The 21,986-nt window shown below is 39.8% G+C and overlaps 1 pseudogene; it reads right to left on the bottom strand.

Annotated features, from left to right (window-relative positions):
• Window positions 1-5,368: 5,368 nt before the first annotated feature.
• Window positions 5,369-6,353, bottom strand: LOC131422455 (taste receptor type 2 member 134-like; annotated as a pseudogene).
• Window positions 6,354-21,986: the final 15,633 nt, after the last annotated feature.

The raw sequence follows: 21,986 nt of genomic DNA, 5'->3' as shown, positions 1-21,986 counted from the left end.
ATATAATCAGGTAAATAATTTTGGATAAAACATTGCATCTAATAACAACAGAGTATAAAATACAATTTTAACTATCTGAAAATAAATTTGGAGTTTCCAGCATCCTCAATTATCAAAATGTGTAAGCACAGTTAAATATTGTTTAATATTAAGGTAAACTTCCACACTTTCATATCAAATTAAAAAATAGCATTTTAAAGTTATTTTTAAGATTATAAAGTTAGCAATGAGGTCCAGAGTCCAATTGTATTCCAACTCAAAAATCTTTAGAACCATTTTTTTCTCTGTCTTACACTATTTGCACAACTGAAACCAATAAAATTAATCTCTTAAGGAATAAATTAATGCTCTTTCCATAATGCCATAAATGGCACTTGAATATCTAACATCTACTGGAGAGAGAAATCATATTCAGCTTCTAAATCAGTGGATTACAAACCATGCTTTCCAAGGATTTCTTATAGTAGTGAAGAGGCAAATGGAGAACTGAGAAAGTAGAAACAAAGGCCCTCATCCTGTCTTCAAACAGAACAGCTCTGTTTAATCCATTTTATAGACTGAGCTTCTGTATAAGTTTTCGGTTAAACACAGGACTCCACTCAAAAAAACAAATTTGAAACTGCTGCCCTATATCAAAAGTCATCAAGAGGGAAAAGGATTGAACCAATGCATCTTCCTTTACTTCCTTCCCAAAAGTCTTCTAAATTGACTGTCAAGGAAGTTTTATAATTTATTTTCAAGGCTCCAATCCACAGTAACAAGGAGAATTAGAAAACAAAAAACATTTGGGAAGCTGGACAATAGATGAAAGAGCGATCAAAACATAGCAGATCTGAGAAAACTGAATCCTCCACAAACAGAAGAAAAAGTCAAGAACTAACCTGACTTTTACTCAGGATTTGCAATACCAGGTACTTCTGGGGAGGAATAGGTAAAAATGGGCTAGAAGTAAGTTTAAGATTCAGATTTTCAGGTCACTTCTCCTCTTTTGCATAACTGGGCAAACACTTCCGCCCACCCTAAGAAAAACTGGAATTGTATTCCCTGGAGAGAATGAAAGAGGATCTCTAAGCTGGGTGTATATCAACTACATTTGAGGCAGGAAGAGTATACTAAAAACAGGAAAATTAGGTGAACAAATACTGTTCCCTCACTTTGCTTCCAGAGCACTGGCACCCAGGTCTTCACCCTCCAGGCAGGAGATAAGTATAATTTTTTCCAGGAATCTGAACATTCCAAGAGAAGTATAATTTTTTCCAGGAATCTGAACATTCCAAGAGAAAGATCGAAAGATGTTGATATCACCGATGCCTCAAATAATTGGGCCAGCCAATCACTCTACAGTAAAGCTTGTGGTCAACAAGTCCCATTCATTGGTTCAGAGTTTCCAATCAGCCTTTTCATCCCTTACTCAACATGAACATACAACAGGGAGTTTGGGACATCTGAGAAAAGATGGAAGATAAGACCAAAACACAGACAAAATATCTAGTTGGAGGAAAAAATAATACAAGGAGAGGAAACTTTTCTCCCAAAAGCATCAATATTCTCAGAGTTAAGAGAATTTTAAAAAGCCATTAAAAAAATACAGAATGTTGTTTAAAAAAATACTCAAAAATTCTAAAAGAGGAGCTCCTGGGAATTAAAAACATTACATCTGAAATTAAAAATTCAATGAAGACTTGGGAGATAAAACTTATAAAATATATCAAAAAGTAGAGCAAAAAAAAGATGTAGGTGAAAAACAAGAGAATGCCAATCCAGGATATCCAGTAGCCAAGTAATAGGGACTCTAAAAAGAAATAAATAATAAATGGAGGGCAGAAAATCATTAACAAAATCATTGAAGAAAAATTCCCAAAACTAAAGAACATGTGTTTTCATATTATTAGGGCCTTCCAAGCATCTGGGGCATCTTCATAAAGTTTCAGAGTACTGAGCATAAAGAGAAGACCCTACAAGCTTCTAGAGAGGGAAGTGGGAGAGGAGGATACCAAATTCAAAATATTAAAAATTAAAGTGGTCTCAGATTTTTAAAAGGTAATTTTGGCAGCTAGAAGGCAATGAAACCATTATCTCTAACCTAAAACTCTATCTGGATACTCAGTGCAAGGGCAAAATTAAGACTTTTCAGACAAGCCAAGTCCAGAAAAGTTTACTTTCTATGTACTCTTTCTCTGAGAACTACTCATCTAGAGCTAGAGAGTATACAATGATAAAGGAAGACATGGGGTACAGACAATACAGATCCACAATGAGAGAGAGGCAAAGGATCACCAGGACCATTTTAAAGGCGGGTCTCAGGATGAATGGAGGGGAACCAAGCATGGGGTCAAGTCCATACTGGAGCAAGACAAGAGGTTCCTGGGGAGACGTTCTCAGGCAAATAAAATCTTAGAATAACTGATGACTCCAAAATTGCTAAGAAAGATTTAGACCATTGATGAAGAGTTTGAGAGCAAAAGCAAACAAAACAAGACAATTATTAAGGCAACAGAGAACAAAAATTTGTACAAGAAAGAAAATGTAATTGTTTAATATGTGGTTCCACCATGAATAGCATTTACATTGTCAATGTAAGAAAACTTGTTTCTCTATTCACAACACTTCTGACAACAAATGTGCACGGAATTTCTCACACTGACCAATTCTCCAACTCTCCAGATAAAAACTGGGTGTCCTACAATTCAATTCTGACCCTCACTACTCAAAGTTTGTGCAGACCCACAGGTTAAAGGCTCAGTCCCACAAGACTGCCCCCACTTCAGATGACAACCTGGCAGATCTCAGGTTGCCACCTGTACTTCTGAACAACCAGCTATATATTGAGTTTTCCCACACTCCCTCCTTCTGTTTAATAATTGGCTAAAAGTGTTCATGGAACTCAGGGAAACAATCTACTTACATTTACAGGCATTTTATGAAGGATTCAGATGAACAGCCAGATGAAGAGGTTCATAGGGTGAGATCTGGAAGTGTTCCAATCACAGGAGCTTCTGTCTCTGTGGAATTGGGGTGCCCCACCCTCCCACCATGTGGATGTGTCACCAACCCAAAAACTCTCTGAACACCCTTGTTTAGCGTTTATATGGAGGCTCCATTATGTAGATGTGATTGATTAAGTTATTGGCCACTGGTGGTTAACTCAGTCTCCAGCCCCTCTCCCCTCTTCAGAGGTTGGTGGTGTGCTGAAAGTTGCAGCCTTCTTAATCATGACTCGGTCTTACATGTAGACCAGCCCCCATCCTGAAGCTAGAACCCCCAGCCACCAGTCACGTCATTAACATACAAAAAGACACTCCTATAATAAGAGATTCCAAAGGAATCTTAGAAGTTCTGTGTCAGGAACTGGGGTGAAAGACTGTATCTCAGAACAAAAGATTCTCCTAGCACACTTATCACTCATGAAATTACAAGGGTTGTAGGTGTTTTCTCCTTTAAATCTTTAATCATCTTCTTCAGAGTGAAAAACTCTGCACCCTGTTAGCTCATCCCTGCTCCCTCTTTGCCTCTCCTCTTGCTGTGGCTCGACCTCCAGGTAGCATTGTAACATAATGCTTTGGGGCCTCAGCTTCCCATGATTTTTGGACTACTTACCATAAATGAAGGTGTTTATTTGAAAATTCTATGTAACCTCTATTCTGTCCTGTTATTTTTACTCCTATTTTGACTAGCTCAAACATATGAATCTATTGGGGAGCAGAATTTGCTACCCCAAAATGTGTCTCTTTGGATTGATTATATTTAAGAACAAAAGACTCAGGAAGAAACTTTGACCTTCCCTCTAACCACCTAAGAATTTAGGAGAGAAGGCATGTTGCAGGAAGGAACTAATACCATAGATAACTATGACCTAGGTGTGGTAGACAGGGAGGAACCCAGCAAGGCCCATTTGATCAAAGTCCTCTTCACATCTCATTGGCTTTGCAAGGCATTGCAAACATTTGTTTACCAAACATTTGCTTTTCCATCTCCATGTGAATTGCCTTCTTCTCTTTGAAATCCCAAACCACTACCCCCAACATGCTCCTTTTTCAGTAGCTGACGAGGATATGTAAGGTGGTGGCCTCAGCCATTTTGGTGAGTTATTCAGTTTTCCTGGGTTTCTCCCATCTATATGTTATTAAATGTATTTGATTTTCCCCTATTAATTTATCTCATGTTAATTTAACTCTTAGACCAGCTAGAAAAATCTAGAAAAGTAGAGGAAATTTCTTCATCCCCTACAAATATCTTTTAGCCATGTCTTCTGCTTTTCCCAATCTCTTCTAGTCTCTTGATCTCCATACTCTCTTATGGTGAACTCCACCAGTAAAAAAAAAAAAATTGTAAGTATGCATCCCAACGTATGCATATTATTTTCTTTAATTAACAGCATGTAGTACCATACTAATACATTATGTGCATCACAAAACATACACCAAAAAATAAGAGTTAAAAAAATGAGATAAAAATAAATGGAAATTGAAGTTGCCACACTTTCTTCATACATCAAATGGATCATTTTGCACACACTCTGGGATGCAAACTCTCCAATTTGGAGACTACCGTCCTAGGCAGTGGCACTCAAAGTCCAATCCTGGCTGAGTGGACAGGAAAAGTAGGGTTATCAAATTTAAGAACAATAGCAAATTTCCTTTGTTCTCCTGCTCTCTCTTCTGTTGGCCAAAACCTAGAAGCAGTTCACCATCAGACAACTGCTTTTAATTCAACATGTAGCAAATCCACGCAAACGTGGACAGGACCTGTAGTGGCACAAAACTCATACCTAGCCTCAACCTTCCAGGGGATCAAACTGCAAAAGTTCCATTGGTGGAATTGGTCTTAAGGAGGGTAGAAAAGAAGGGAATGGCACAGATTGACAGAGAAAGGAAAAAAGGAAGTTCCAGGTAGGCCTATCAACTACAGGCTAGAGGGAGTAACATGTGGGGAGATGGAAAGAAGCTTTACTAGGCTGAAATAGAAAGACTGAGCAGAGAGCAGAGCAGGGATAAGGAGGCCAGTTAATGTCACAAAGTAGATAGTGTGGGAAAATTTACGCTACCATTAAAAATAAACACTTCAGGTTGACCACAGAGAAAATTGACAACTCTTACGTGTCTCTGTAAAGGGAGTACAGACCACAATGATGCTTAGAGAATATAATTAGGGTTGCTTGCATAGAGAGTGATAAATGCCTGTGAGGAGATGAGGTCATCATCCTAGTCAAGGTAGTTTGGGACGCAGAATAGGGAAAAGGAGCAGTGGAAGGAATCGTAGGAACAGAGAGGGATGGAAAAAGAATTAATGGGGCGTGGAAGAAGTGGGAAAGAATGAAAGAAATGAAAAGAGAGAAGGACAGCAACCAAAACTTCTTCATTCTTGATGCTTATGGGCTTGTCCATTGATAGTGGTTATTGATACTGATAACTTGAGATCAACAACCATTTCTCCAGGGTTTTCCAAAGCATCATCTTCAGGGCCTTTCTCAGCTTGGGGCTGCTTAGCAACAGGATGCTGGAGTGCAGACAGATGCCTGCATAGCTCACCACTTCCCAGGCCCAGTGCCACTGATTCTACAGGGTTGTGATATGCATAGAAACAATAATCAGGTACAGGAAATATAATGTGTAGAAGATGAGGAAGAAAGCAAGTGACCTCAGGGCCACAATATGAGCCTGGATGCTGGGATCATGTCGGTCGGGTCTGTGGCTCCTCATCTGCTGCAAATGCCAGTGTAGTGAGAATATGAGCAAGAGTGTGGACACCAGAAACAGGAGGAAGGGAATTAACAACACAAGCACTTTATTAGGCAGAAAAAAGTTGCGATAGATGGTCTGTATTCTTTCAGCCAGGGTGCTGTTTCCATGGGAACTCTGAGAGACACTCATCTGCACAAGAATGCTATGCCCACTGGCTAATGAGATGACTGTCACACCAGATATGATCAGGGAGCCCAGCAGAAGCCTGGGCACTGACTGAGAAATCCTCCACTTCAGCCAGTAGAAGATAGGATGAAAGAAGGATGAGATCTTCACACAGTAAAAGGTAGCAAGCCAGGCAGTAAGCCAAAAAGTGAGTGTGTTGATAAAGACCCAGGAAATGTTGAAATAGTTAACTCTGGAACGAAAACCAAAGGAGCCCATGAGGTTGTTCAGGAGGGCCATCCCATGCAGGCAGAACCGGGAGGCAGCCAGGCAGGTCACAATCATGTCACCTGAGGGCAGTGTGTGGCATCGCATCCACTCCCTGCCCAGCACAGCAACCATAAAGCCATTCTGGAACATTGCAGCCAACGACTCCAGGAAAAAGATGACCATGAAGATCAATGTGGATGAGGAGGGCATCTTCTCCAAGGAACTTCTGCTCAGACTCAGTTCCTACTCTGAAGTTCTGAGACACATCCACAGGGAAAAACAGCCTCTATGGTCAAGCCACCCTGTTGAGGCCAGAGATGCAGAAAGCTCTCTCCCTGTGTTCATGCAAAAGCCTAGCTACTAGCATATACCCCTAGACCCCCAGGATATGAAAACAGGATTCATATGATCTCCCTTGCCATGTAAATCACTTCCAGCTCAATGACACACTGTCTTTATTTGCATAAATGTATTTGCCTGTTCTTTATCAGAGACAGATGCAGTGAAATTTTAACAAAACAGAGGTTCCAGGAGTGACTGAAAATATCTATACTTACACTTTTTTTCTACTTGTACTATTTCTTTCCTACTTTAACTTTTAAAACGACCTTATCCTTAATACCAGCACAGTTCTAAAAGAACAGCCTAATTCTGAGGGAATCAGGCTGACGGCTAAACAGCACAGTTCCACTGGAACAGCCTAATGTTGAAGGAGTTAGGCTGAAGACTGAAAGCACAGTTCCACTAGAACAGCCTAATTCCAAGGAGTTAGGCCAAAGGGTAAACAGCACAGTTCCAATAGAACAGCCTGATTCCAAAGGGACTGGGCCAAAAGTTGAAGGGCACAGTTCCAATGAAACAGTCTGATTCAAGAAGAATCAGGTCTAAGGCTGAGCAACCAGTTCCAATGAAACAGTCTGATTGAGAAGAGTCAAGCTGAAGAGCCAACTAAGTATCTGCAGATAAAAGAAGGCCTTAACCAGAGAGAGATGCAGCCTTTAAATAGATCCTGAATAGACGCTGGAGATCCTCAAAGGCAAAGAGGGTGAAAGATCCAAGAGAAAGATGTACCCTCAAACCCCAGGGTTGGAGAGAAAAGCAGAAAGTTCAACAGACTCTTTCGTGGGTACTACATTTGTTTGCTCACTAGGCTTGGAGTCACTGGGAGTCTTCTCTGAATCCCTGGATGAGCCATAAAATTGTTGACTTTAACAAATAGACAGCTAATTATTTATCCAACAAAAATACATTTGTTCAGAATCAGCAAAGAATTGCAAATGAGGTCTACAAACCTGATGACCACAGGCAAGTCTGGAGTAACAAGGGGAGGAGAAACTTTTACAGAGAGGAAGCAGAAGTTGGGAGAACTATTGCAGTCCATTGGAGGAGACTGCAAGTTTGAAGTGTAGTGGCTTTTCATTGGCTGGGTTGTGACTGTCTCTAATTGGCTGAGCTGTTGCTAGGCAGGAAGAGAAAGTTTTTTTCTTTCCTGTTGGGCTTTCCTATGGACACAGGGCATGAGAGCTCCCCATTCTGGCCTCCAGACTGATTTAAGGTTTCTGTTGATTATCTTTCACAAGTTTGAGGGTAAGTTTTCTCCTAGATCTCGAGCTCCACTCTCCTTGAGTTTCAAGCTCTTCAGGCTTTATTCAGAACCTGTCCTTTCTGTTAAAGGCTTCATCCTTTTTTGCAATTACTCATTTTGTCTTTGGCATGATTCCTTTTGGAACAGGACTGTTCCTACTGCACTGTGCTGTTCAGTCTTTGGCCTGACTTCTTTCGAATCAGGCTGTTCCTATTGGAATGGTGCTAGACTGTAGTCTGGTTCCTTTAGAACCAGACTGTTCCTACTGGAACTGTGCTGGTCTTTGGTTTGATTCCTGTTGAAACCAGGCTTTCCTATTGGAGTTGTGCTGGTATTTGGCCTGCAGCCTATTTCAAAATTTTCCTTTTGCTCTAGAGAATGACCTCTGAGAAATGGGATCCCAATCATCTAAATGGTTAACGGTTCTGACCCCCATTTGGAGACTCTGGCTGGTTTTATGTTTAAAAATCATGGGTCATCCTCATGCACTTTCCTGACTAAATGAACCAACTTAATGAAAAGTAATTTAGAACACCAATGACTGCAATGGGGAACTTTTGAACTCCTGAAACTTAATTTTCTCAAAACCAAATTGGACAACCATAACTCTGAAATTGCCAAACTGAATGGAACAGCTATCTCTATTGGTATTTGGGGGCTTCCAAACATTTCTAGGAGTCTAAAATTGCCTCTCTGCAAAATAAAATTTTAATATTAACTGAAACAAATAAACAATTAAAGAAAGACAAAAATGGCTTCAAAGCCACTCTTTCCCCTCCCCCACCCCCTTTGTCTCCAGACATGCATCAGCCACCTTGTGCTTAGGTGCTGAATATAGCACCATCTTCCTCCTTCCCTTCTATTCTGCCTACACCTCCTCTATACCCTCAGCTTCCCCATTCTAATTCTTTCACCAAACTTCCCTTTTTCACTAAGCCTCTCCCTGTTTCTTCCTCCACTGAATCCTTCAGAAGCTCTTAAGTCTTCTGAGAATGCAAACAAATCTCAAATCTCTTATGTTCCCTGGTTGAACTACCAGCCATTGTTAGAGGGTTTTGTAAGTAACTGAGGGTCCCTGTAGGTTTCCTGAAGAATTTAATATAGTTATACAAACATACCGATCTGGTTTTTCAGACCTATATCAGTTTGTCCACATGCTTGGTAGTGAGGGTCAAGCCAAACATCAGATGAACCTTGCCCAATGGGAAAGACTGAAAGGGATTTGGAAAAACAAACCCCTAATTTTTGGCAAGAGGCTAAATCACTTGAGGGGAAAATCCACCAAGCAATTACAGTAGCTTTTCCTAAGCCTGTTGATTGGAACAAAATTCAGGCTTATGCACAAAAACCTGATGAACTTGTTCATGACTATTATAATTGCCTTCTGAATGTTTTCAAACAAAATTCTGGTCTTCCTTCAGATGTTAAATCCATTTGGGTGGGTTTTAACTCTGTGTTTATTAACCGGCTGAACTGAGACCTTTCCCTTTTAGTTAAAAGGACCAGGGTGGAATGGGAAACTATGTCCACTCCAGATTTAGTTAATTTGGCAAATCAGCTCACTCACACCCTAGGTGAGTTACCTATAAAAAAGACCACCAAAATTCTTAATCTTCAACACTATACACAAAAGCAAAAACCTCCTAGTTTCTGCTGTTATTTCAAAGAAACAGAACATTGGAAAACAGATTGTTATTTATGTGCTTCAGGTGCCTTCAGCCTTATAACCAGCCTTTCTGATGTCCTACTAATTCCCAATGATATGCCTCTGAGGAACTACAGGGACTCTTCCCACTCCTTCCTCTTTTTTTTTTTTTTTTTTTTTTTTTGGTGAGGAAGGTTGCCCTGACCTAACATCTGTTGCCTATCCTCCTGTTTTTTTGCTTGAGGAAGATTAGCCCTGAGGTAACATCTGTGCCAATATTGATCTACTTTTTTATATGTAGGACACTGCCACCTGTGGCTGATTAGTGGCGTAGGTCCATGTCTGGGATCCAAACCTGTGAACCTGGGCTACCAAAGTGGAGTGTGCTGAACTTTTGCTGTGGGTTAACAGCACACGTGGTAAAAGCTATTGCTAAGGAATGTATTGGAAGCCAAAGTTGCAAAATTGGTGGGCATGGATCAAGCATTTAAGAACCATTAAGGTGATTGCCAGGTCCAGAAGATTCTCATGATAGGATAATTTGGTCACAGAATGGGATAGATGGACACCAACCTCAAGGAAATTTCTGTTCAATAAGGTACTCTATAAAACACCACATAATCCCCAACCCCACAGCACATCCCTCTTAGATATTAGTTTGGCTCCAAGAGCTAAGGCGTAGCTAAAGCTGCTATGTGTTTTTTTCTTGTGTCTTGTTCTATGTCTTGAGAGTTTGGCTTTGTGACCAGTGAGGTCTTCTCTGGTCTCTGCCACCTGGAGGATGTATGTATCAGCATGCATCTTGGCAGCCAGTTGAATAGACTGGGATTCTGAGACACATTCTCTTTGTATGGCTGTTTCAGCTCTCATGGGAGTTTTTCATTAGGAGTCCCAGTCCATAAGGGGCCTTTTTCATCTCATCCTTCATTGCTTGTTAGTGCTGGAAAAATCGCATTCCAGTAGTATCTGCCTACCGGCTCAGATTAGCAGGTTTGTGGCTAGAGGCATCTCCCATTTCCAGGGAAGACCAGAGACAGCCTTTTCACTATACCATCCTTACTGTCTTCCCGATGAAGACCTCTGTTTTCTTAGATTGTTTTTGGGAATGAACATTGTGGATCTTGTAATGGATGCTTCTTTTGCACTCCCTTTTGGGGAAACCTCTTACATCCATAGTTAAGCCATAAAAGGCTTATTGGTTTGAGTCACTATTAAACCCTACTCATCAATGGCCAGACGAAGGATATTTTACAAGTTTTTTTTTTTTTTTGTGAGGAAGATCAGCCCTGAGCTAACATCCATGCTAATCCTCCTCTTTTTGCTGAGGAAGACCGGCTCTGAGCTAACATCTATTGCCAATCCTCCTCCTTTTTTTTTTTTTTCCCCAAAGCCCCAGTAGATAGTTGTATGTCATAGTTGCACATCTTTCTAGTTGCTGTATGTGGGACACAGCCTCAGCATGGCCAGAGAAGCAATGTGTCGGTGCGTGCTTGGGATACGAACCCGGGCCGCCAGTAGCAGAGCATGCACATTTAACCGCTAAGCCATGGAGCCAGCCCAGAAGAAGGATATTTTAAACTTGAAAATCTTCTAAATTGGAAAATATTTTTAGAGACTGCTCAACATAATCAGCTGTTTTATTGGTACTTATAGAAAGAGAAAATTAGAAATACAAAGAAATAACAACTAACCTTACAAACTTAATCAAATTTGTGGTCTCAGCTTCCTCCCACAGGTCTAACAGATGCTAATGAAAATATTAGGTTGGTTAACAAGAGCATGGGAAGAAGCTGAGGGGAGAATCAAGGAACTCTTCCAAACAAAGTCAAAATTTTTAAAAGGGTTATTAGGAAATAAAGCAAATAAACCAAATATTGAAAGGGGGGTAACAAGAGAAATCAGAAAGGGAAGAGTAATGAGACTCATCCTAGCAGGATGAAAATCTTTGGCTGATTATTCAAAAATGGGATGAATGATACAGACATTAACAGGGTTAAAACAAAGGTTTTAATACAGTACTACCTAAGGTTGAGTGGGTCAAAGAGACCCTCTACTGCACCCCTCCAACATTAAAGGTCCCCAAATGAGTCCACTCTATTTACCCCAATTTTTAGAAATTTAAAAATTTGGAAGGCAGCGATCACAGAGAGAAACCTGACCAACAATTGCTTGGGGTAACAGACTAGTTAATTAAGTTAAAGATTGACAAAAGGGCCAGGATCCCTTGGCTCAACTTCTCTCTGGTGTTGATGCAAATAATTCACAATCAATCTATAAATCAAAATTGGGATGAGTTGATTATGCACCAACCCTAAGGACTGTATGGCTTGGGAGAGCACCTTCACAAAGGAAGGAAGCACCCCAAAGAAGTGGGGTGTACAGAGTGGTTATATACTGTATTGGAACAAAGAACATACATCACATATGATAGGTATGTCCCTTTTACAATAGTCATGAGATGGCTTTGCTAGTACAGCAAATCAGTGAACACAGGAGGTCAGTGGTCAGCAGGTCAGTGGTCACAAAGTGACCACAGCAGGTCAGTAATTAATCCTTAGCTTTTAGGAAGAGATACTTATCCTCAAGGAAATGCCCATATGAAGGGAAGCTACATCCCTATCTTTAAGGGCATCATTCTTGTCTTTGGGACATTGTAAATGTATAAAGCAGCTATAAATGCATGCTCAACAGGCCACGTCAGGCCCTTTTGGGAAAACAAGGTCAGGCTGAATTAGTTTTAAACCAAATGACTTTCTCATATACTCCAATATATTCTATTGCTTATCATTTATTCATCGTTTTCTCCCTTTTATCTATAATATTTGATAGAAAGCATTGATGATCAAAATATTATCCTTTGGCACCAAGGTGGTTACTGCTTGCCTTGGGTCTATCATGTCCCTGAAGTGCTAGGCTTTTATTTTATCAATTTGCCCAGTTGTCCATGTTGAGGGGAAATAGTCAGATGTAATGGACAAGCATAGAGGTGTATATATTAACAGAGGAAGTATTACTGGACACAAAGACAGGTTCCTTTTCCCACCACACAAGAGGGGCCAATAAAACTGGAACACCACGCTTATGGCAAGGAAAAGGTTTTTATTATTATTATCAAAAGGCAGCCAGACAAGGAGATGGGAGCTAGAGCTCAAATCTGCCTCCTTGACAGAAAAATGGTAGGGGTTTTTATTTGAGGTTTTAAGTAGGGAAGGGAGAGTATGTGGCCTTGCAGGTTGGTACCTTCCCATTAGCTTATGTTTGACGTTGTGAGGCTGCTTGCAGGGAGGAGGATATCAAGATAAGGGAATCCACAGCTGGGTGTCCTTGGTTGTCTCCCTTCACTATGGTTACTGGATTCTGGTGCCAGGAAGTCAAGGAGCTGGGTTCTGGGAAGCTTCAGCTTCTTGATACCCTCTGGATATCAATTTCCCTGTAATAAAACTTCAAAGGACCCGTAACCAGCCAAAAAGTTAGCATGAGGCCGCTTGGGCCCTAACAACTCATAACTTCTACTTGCGTTGTGTGAGTGGGGGAGGTCAGTGCTCTAATCTCAACACTGGCTTCATGCATATGTGAAGCTAAACGTTAAAGAAACTGATATTTACATATGAGTGTAACTAAAGAAGCAAGGAAAGGGAAAGGGGCTCAGGAGTGCCAGGTGTCAATGACCGCAGACCCTAGGCAGATTCTCCTAGACAAAACTTTTGGATCTGCAGAACGTGACATTCCTTTGGAATCTAAGAAAACATTAGTTATTTGCTTATCATAGAGAGAGAAGGAATGGTTAAGACAGAGGAGTTCAATCTTCTGCTAACAAGTCGTTCTTGATACCGATGACTGACTGGCTGTTTACTGGCTTGCCTTCATGCAGTTCTAAGTGTTCCTCCAAAGTGCACTTCAAGAATGAGGCAGAAGGGGGAACCTGGTGAGTCAGGGTCATTTATAGTTCCAACACGGCTTCCTTCTACAGGATGGCTTCCCTTATGCTAACATTTGATTATTTCTATCTCAGCTAATTTGTCTGCGCTAACAGAAGCATTTTACAGGTTTTTCAATTAACTTTAGGTTGTTACACAAACTTTATAATTATACGTGTTCTTTTACATGACTCCTTATGTTTACATTGTTTCCAATTATAGAAGAGATACAGTAACAATGAGAATTCAATATTTGAAAATATTATTTTTAAAAATGATTTCTTAGGCAGTCTACATCAGAAAAGGAAATTCATCCAGGGTTATAAGATCAATCAACTATCTCAAGCTGCTGAGCAATCATTTTTCTAGCCTACATGTCAGTCTTACAACACTGAGTAAAGAAAACAGTAATTGGTTTTAGTATATGACTAACACAAGGATTCCAAAGAGTAATAGAAATAGGAATTGCAATCTGGATCAAAAAATGGAACTGATACCTAAAGAGAGCCAACCACACAAATCAAGACTGGGTGTAGGAATGCTTAAGGCATTCACCTATTTTTTCATGTGCTTTAGCAGAGATGACACATTGGAAGATTCATCAGGTATACAAAGAGAGCATTCAGTTTGAGTGATTGCACATGTACCATCTTGGATTGCTGTTGGAATATCTAAGCCCATTCAATTTTGAAGGATAGCCTTTCTCATTAAAGAAATTTTAGTATTTAATAAGGCTATTCCTGCTTGACTATCATTAAGGGCTTGTTGAGTAAATTTAGTCAGAGCTTCTATATGTGATATGACATCTTCTAGCCCTAAAGAAGGAACAAATATAGCTGCTAGGTGGTCATACCAGTAGAAAATTGAATGAACCCATCTGGCCTTAAGAAGAGGCAGATTGGCAACAAATATTAGCTCAGGGTGAATCCTTCCCTGTATCTAAGGAAAGCCCAGGGTGCAGCATCCTAGCCATCTGGTTGGTAGTTAAGGACAGATGTTTGTTCCACATAACCACTGAGTTCCATTAGGAGCCACTCATTAAATACCTGGTTTCCAAAACCAATCACTTTCTTTAAGTATGATAGTATTCTGACAGGATATAGAGCTCATATTTCAAATGTTTGGAATTATTTCTTTGTTGTCAACATAAAGGTACCAATATGTTTAAAGATCCATGGCTAGGAGTAAGCCAAACATATCCACCCCAAATTTATGGGACCCTCCATCATTCTTACTGTGATATCGAGTTTCTTCATTTGCAAATTGTTGGGATAATTGGATGGTCTGAATAACAGAAAGAGAGTAGCTATGCCTTGCATCATTAATAGCATGGACTATTGGCCAGGTTTCAGGATCATAATTAGTAATATCAGGCAAACTGCAAACACTGGACCTAGATCCTTCCATCATAATAAATTGCTTTAAAGCCTTCCAATCTGTGCCTTGAAAGAAAGAAACCCAGCAAGGTAACCCAGATGTACTAGAAAGGGGATGTTGGCCACATATCCAACAACTGGACTGATTTTTGTGCATAACAAAGGAATGTGCCCATTGCAGAAAAACATTGCTATCAGAGGTGAATTCAGATGTGGATTGGAAAAACAAACATAATATCAAGAAATCTTAAATGGAATTTTTGTTATTAATTTAAAAAGTTTTGTAATTAGATTCTAATCTATCTTATAGACTTGGGTTGAGTAAAGTATTGGGCAGGCAAAAGGTAAGGCAACCTAGAAGTTGATTGTTGTAGAAATTACATAAAATTCAAACATTACAAGGGTTTAAATGAGGAGACATAAGACTAGGAATACAGGGCTGGTCTGGAGTCTTGGGACAGATGTCTACAACACACACTGTCTTTTTCTGATCGTGGTTTGGAGGTATTTGTCTTGGTCAGTTGAAGCTGGGTGTCAGAGACGGGAGTTGAAATCCACTTAGGTGGAGAACACTTTTTAAATAAGTGTGAATCCATGAGCCTATGCCTTTTAATTTTGCAGAACACGAGTTGGTTAAAAGTACCTGATGTGGTCCTTTCCAACAGGGCTGCAAAGAGTCTTTTATCTGTTTTATTCCAATAAAAAAAATCCGCAGATTGTAATCCATGATCCTTAAGGTCTTTGTCTCCTAGGAGCTCACTATGAAAAGAATCAGTGACCAACCTCGTGTTTCTTTTAAGTGTCTCAATGAGACCTTGACAATAATATAAGGTATCTCATTTAAGAAAAGTTGGTTCATACATTCCTTCCTCTAATTACACAGTCTAGTTATCATCTTGAAAGGAGACAGCTGAGGTTTACAAAGGGTGTAGATCTAAGATAGAGGAGCACTAGCAGAATAGCTTTTGGCCATGAGAGATTAAATGTTTTTGAAAGCTTTTCCAAAAGTTTTGATTGTGCCATTAGCTCTTTCCGCCAATCCTGATGATTGGGGATGGTAAGTGAAGTGGAAATACTGCATTAATGGCCAAATGTTACAAATAGATTTAATTATTTTTCTGGTAAAATGAGTCTCCTGGTCACTGTTTAATTCAGTAGGCATTCCCCAAACAGGAATTATTCTTTCCAATAGTAATTTACCTACTGCTAGAGCTGTTGCTGTTCTGCAAGGAAAGGCTTCAACCCAATGTGAGAACATACTGATCATTACTAAGATATAGTTATATCCTTGAGATAATAGCGTTTGAACAAAGTCCAATTGTAATAGCTCAAAGGGTCCCTTAGGAAAGGGAAAGTGGCCTTGTGACCCATGAAGTGGTTTCCCTCGATGATACTTTGGGCATATAACACAATGAGTATAGGCTTTATGAGCCACCATGGGAGAAAGTTTCTAAAAGTATTGTTTTCTCCGTAAAATCATATTTTCATTTGCCCAATGGGTTAATTGATGGATATGCTGGAGCAGTGGCAATTGTGCTCCAGTAGACACTATGGATTTCTTATTGAGTCCAAACTACATCTATGAGGTGGTATCAAAAATTCCCCTTTTGTTGCCACATCTATTTTTCTACTTCAATGGCGATTTCTTGAGCCTGTAGAAGGAAATTATTTACAGGGCTGGCAAAGTTAATAGGAAGCAGCAAGAATTCTCAAGGCTGGACAGGACAATGTTTCAAAGGTACTTACTTAGCAGTTGCATCAGCAAGTCAGTTTCCTTTAGCTTCCAAAGTATCAGATTTGGAATGCCCTGGTATTTTAATAATTACTGGTTGTCTCAGTAGCTGTATAGTATTTAATAATTCTGCAACATTTTCCTCATTCTTTATAGGTTAAAAACCCTCATTGTTTCCACAGCATTCCAAAGTCATGTGCTATTCTAAAAGCAGAATAGCTGTCAGTGTAGACATTTGCTACCTGGTCTCTGGCCAATTGACAAGCTCAAGTTAAAACAAGTAATTCAGCTTGCTGTGCTGACTTTATCTCTGGTAAATAAGAACTATCAGTTATGTCCACTGAGGATGTTACTGCATATCCAGCACGATAATGTCCTTGTTAATCCTTTAAGTAAGACCCATTTGTAAACCAAATTAGATCAGCGTTATCAATGGGAGTCTCTGGCAAGTCATCCCTAGAAGTAAGAAAGTAATCAGTTAATAAAATGCAGTCATGGGCATCTTCCTCCTGTGGTACTGAAAGTAAAGTTGCAGGTTTAAGATTATTACATCATGTTAAGTAACATCAGATGCGGAGAGCAACAGGACTTCATAGGAGGCCAGTCAGCTTACAGAGTAGTGCTGTGTGTGATGAGAATTTAGGAAAGATTCAACTGAGTGAGGAACATAGATAGTTAAAGGAGACCCCATCAATACTTCTTCAGTGATTTTGAATAAGAGGGCTGCTGCTGAAATAGCTCTCATACAGGGTAGAAGCTGTTTTGCTACCGAGTCTAACTGCTGACTATAATATTCTATAGGTCGATGTTGATCTCCATGTTTTTGAGTTAACACATGTAAGGTATTTCCTTTGTTTTTGTGTATGAAAAGTAAAAATGGCATGCTGTAATTAGGGTGCTCTAAGGCTGCTGCTTCAACCAAAATAGACTTTAAGGTAGTTACTGCCTTCTCTTCTTCTGGCATACAGTCAATTAAATCAGGCTTGTTAAACGTTAGTAATTTATATAAAGGTTGGGCAATACCTGAAAAGTTGAGTTCCTAGTTCCTGTAATATACAGTTAGACCTAGGAATCCGCTTAATTGTTTCTTTGCCTAGGGGGAGAAAAAGCCAAGATTCCCTTAAACCTTTCAGAATCAATCCATAGTCCATCCTTAGATGATAAGTGTCCCATATATTTTACAATACGCAGGCAAAATTGAAGTTTACCCTTGGACACTTTATGCCTCTTAGATGCTAACTGTTGTAACAGATAAATTCTGTCCTTCTGAGAGTCCAACTTAGTCTTTGAACACAAGAGCAGATCATCCACATATTGAATTAAAATGGAGTCATTAGGGAAATCTATATTAGCTAAATCAGCCTTGAGTATCTGGGAAAAGTAAGTAGGGCCTTCAATATAGCCCTCTGGCATAACTGTCCAGGTATACTGGTGATCTTCCCACGTGAAGGCTAAAAGATACTGACTATTCTTTTTTGTGGGAATGGTAAAGAAGGCACTGCATAAATCAATGACTGAAAAATAGCAGCTGTTAGTTGGAATGGCTGAGAGCAAAGCATGTGGATTTGGAACCACAGGATGTTGGGGAATCATGATGTTATTTATAGCTCTCAGATCTTTAGTAAATCTCTTTCCCATTTGGCTTTTTTACTGGCAAGCTAGGTGTATTACAAGGACTGGTACAAGGAATTATAAGTTCCTTTTCAAGAAATTCCTGAATGATAGGCTTTTTCCCATTTAATTCCTCTGGTTTAAGTGGATATTGCTGAATATTAGATAGAGGCTTAGAGTTGTCAACAGTCAACTTAATGGGAGTGACTGAATTAATTTTCCCAATATCTGAAGAGGGTGATGACCATAATTCTCCAGGCACTTGTAATAATAATTCATCGGTTTCCTCCTCTTCTATTTGAGTCATCGATTTTACAATCATCAACCTTTCAGTAAATTTTGGCCAACATCCCAATTTTCTAAATCTAGAAGCACTTCACTTTTTTGTGACAAGGCAATATGGGCATTGTATACTTCTAGATCTCATCCAATCAAATGAATTGGAGCACACTTTACTAGGAGAAACACATCTTTTCTTGCAATGGTTCCTAATTGAAAAATTATTGATTCTGATTTTAAAACCTGCATTGGAAAATTTGAAACCCCTACCATTTGAATTGTTTGTTTACTCCAAGGGAGAGGGCAACGAATAAGGGTAGGGTTAAGGACAGATAATGTAGTCCCTGTATCTATCAGGGCCTTGGAAATTTCCCCTGCTATAGTTATCTCTATTTCCCTTAAAGCATTTGTGAGGAGGAGGGGAAATGTAACCCTCGGAGCATTCCTATTCCTATTTACTCTTGCCACTCTCTAAATCTCATCGGAGTTTACAGCAATCTCGTTTGAAACGACCACTTTTTGCAATAGTAACAAGTTCAGTCATTCCATTTCTGGTTAGATTTTAAAAGAATGGCTTTCATTGGGCCACTAAGCTGTTGCAGTTGTATACTCATAACCTTAGTGGCTTTTTCTTTCTTTTGTAAGGTTTTAGATAGTTTATCCACAATAGTGACAAGAGCACTAGTGTGCATTAAAGTCCAATCCAATTCATCCTTTTAGTTAACTTTGCTAATTCCCTAATCCTACTAAGAAAATTGAATTTAAAATTGGATCATTTTGATGATCTTGAAAACTTTCGGGAGCCATCCCAGAACGTTGTTTGAAGGTTTTCTCAAGCCTTTCAAAATAATCAAAAATAGATTCTTCAGGTCTATGCTTACATTCATGGACTTTAGCCCAATCTGCTCTCCTGAAAAATATCACAGGAATGGCTCTATATAATTCCCAAACAATATTTATACAATTCTTAAGGTCATCAGGCTCATGTTTATGAAAATCCTGGGGATTTCTCCAGTTTGCCTCTGTCTTGACATGAGTACAGCCATGTTTGGCGGCTCCATTGACCTAGAGCCACCAGCACAAAAAGAAATATAAAAGCTGCTTTCTGTGTGGTGGGAACTGGCCTTTCTCTCACGGAGGGAGTTGCAAGTTGTAACATTTCAAGGCTCTTGGAGCGTTGTAGCACGGGATGGACTGGCCATCTGTGCCAGGCTGGGATGATAGCCAAAGAGAACAATGCGCGTACACAACTACTGGGCCGGGATGTTAGCCAGGGGGCTCAGTGCACGTAAGCCACTGATAACCATTTTGTACATGGGAACACTAAATGCTTGCTCTGCAAACTCTGTAATTGCTTACTCTGAAAATTACTGATGGTATAAAAACTGCTGGAAACTGAGACCCGGTGAGAGTTCCACCTGTGGAAGGGACACCTTGCCCAGGACGTGTGATCCTTGCCCAGCCGTGTCGATTGACAGGGCTCTCCCGGCAGTGGGGCGTGGATGTTGTGAGTAACTGATTTGATGTGAAGTAATTGATTTGATATGAAGTAATTGATTTGGTGTGTTCTTTTTTCGGTCAACCTGGTGTTTCTCTTTCCGGTTGATTTGTGTCATTTTCTCTTCAGCCGATGTGGGTGTTTTCCCTTTCCAGTCGGGCTGATGTTTTTTCCCTTCTAATACTTGACCTATCTAGATCTGTTTGCAGATTATCACCTTTACTATCCTCTATATAATAAAATATACCTTCGGTCTATTTGTTTGGAGTGGAAAGTGTCTTTTACGTCTCCGATTGAATCCCCGAACCTCTCATAACAGCCTCTTTTATACATTCCTTTGCTTTGCCCTCAGACACCAGCAAATCTACAAGCTGATATAAATCTGAATATCCTGGTGCAAATATTTAAGAATTAAATCAAATTCCTGTGCAAACTCTAAAGGATCTTGCAAAGGGTCTGGGAAGTCCTTCGTTAAATTCTTAAGTTCAGTTCTAATCCAAGGAGTATATACAAGAGCAGGCTCACCTCTCCCAGTAATAAGTTTCTCCTTAAAGGGAGCCGCTATAACTTTAGAGCTTTCAGTATCTGCTCTCCAAGAGTTACTCCTTGTCTCCTCTAGGGGTAGAGGAGAAAGAAGAGGATGAGGAGGAGGGGGAAGAGGAGTTAGAGTGGACAAATCTGGGTATGGAAGTTCAGAAAGGAAAGGATATGAGTGCTTAGGGAGAAGAAGAAGATGAGCTCTGAGGTGCTGAAAGTGGTGGCAGAGGAGGGGGAAGAGATAAAGGGAGTCAGATAGCATCTGACTTCTTATCTCTCTTTAATTCAGACACAATCTTTACCAATTTATGGTTATTCTCCTGTAAAGAAATCATTTTAGCATTATTACCTTTTGAAGCCTCTAAATGCCAATCATAATAGGCTTCCTACTCTGTTTTAGATTTATAACAGATTTTTTCAACTTGTGCACGCAAATATGTTACTTTTAGCAGGCCAAACATTCCCCACTTTGGCCATTTAAGATTTAAGTCATCCTAGTTAATCTTTCCCATTTTGTTAAATACTTGTAAACATTACTCCCATACGCGTTGTACATGAAACCAGTTGGAGTTCCAGTGGGGGGTTGTCTGGAAGCTGGTCGGCTTTAGAAGCACGATTTCTCATTTTCCTTGTTTTGTTTTCATTATAAAGTCTAAACAATTTCTAAGGACACTGTAGCGGGTCAGAAGTGTGCTTCATGTGAGTGTTACTCCCTAAATAAAGGTCATAAATGCTCTCTTATATGCCTTAGTTTCTCCCACCTGCAGTCTAAAACTGCGATGAGGTCTCAGAGCAGTGGAAGACCACTCATTATGTATGCATCCCCAGACAGCCTTTAATTAATTAATGTGAATGTTAGTGGAGTTCTCTATGGGACTCCTACACATCATGAGGATTGATCCTCTGATACTGCCATGTAGTTTTCAGTCAACTGAGAACATCTTTCTGCTGGAAGGAGTTGGTGTTCCTTTCTTTAGATTTGAACAAGTTCAGATTTTCATTTCTCTATCAAGCAGTTTATCCAGACTTTATAAACCCATTTCTTTCCAATTTAAAGTCAAATTAAAAGAACAACCAACATAGTTCACTCCAAAGCTTCCCCTAAACTCCCCTGGCCTAGGAAATTACCCCCCGATTTTTCTCTACCTAGGAAATATACCAGTACCCCTCAAAAGTTCCAGTCTTAAGACATTAAACAGCTCATGTAAACTCTTGGACTGTCAACGTAAAATAAGGAAGTCCAAGTTTCAGTAGAACTCACCAGGGTCACCTGAATAATGCAGTGATCTGGGAGGGTTCAATGAGTCTCTACGGTGCCAAACACCAGTCCAATTTGGATTCCAGGTAGTCTCTGGGGGCGTTTCTCTGAAATTCTGCAGTGACTACACCAAGACTGGGGACTGAGATCTTTTGCACAGAAATAGGTAAATTGAACAAGAGATGGAGAGGAGAAATTTCCAAGATTCCTTGATACAAGAACTCCATGAACTATAACACCGAAACCCATTGGTGGGACCCAGACTCAGCCTACTATTAAATTGAGAAAATATAAAAATGTAAGGGTTAATAGGATTATAATGGTTAGAATACTTGAGCTAATAGTATATCAAAAGATTATGTCAATTTTGCCTCGGTGTCTTTGGGAATGGATGTTATGTCTGGCTGGGAATGCTTCCCTTACTCAGTATTA

This window comes from Diceros bicornis, chromosome 3 (genome assembly GCF_020826845.1).
Source record: "Diceros bicornis minor isolate mBicDic1 chromosome 3, mDicBic1.mat.cur, whole genome shotgun sequence".
Classification (NCBI taxonomy): Eukaryota; Metazoa; Chordata; class Mammalia; order Perissodactyla; family Rhinocerotidae; genus Diceros; species Diceros bicornis.
Note: the sequence above shows the minus strand (reverse complement) of the source record. Positions and strands in the feature narration are given on the sequence as shown.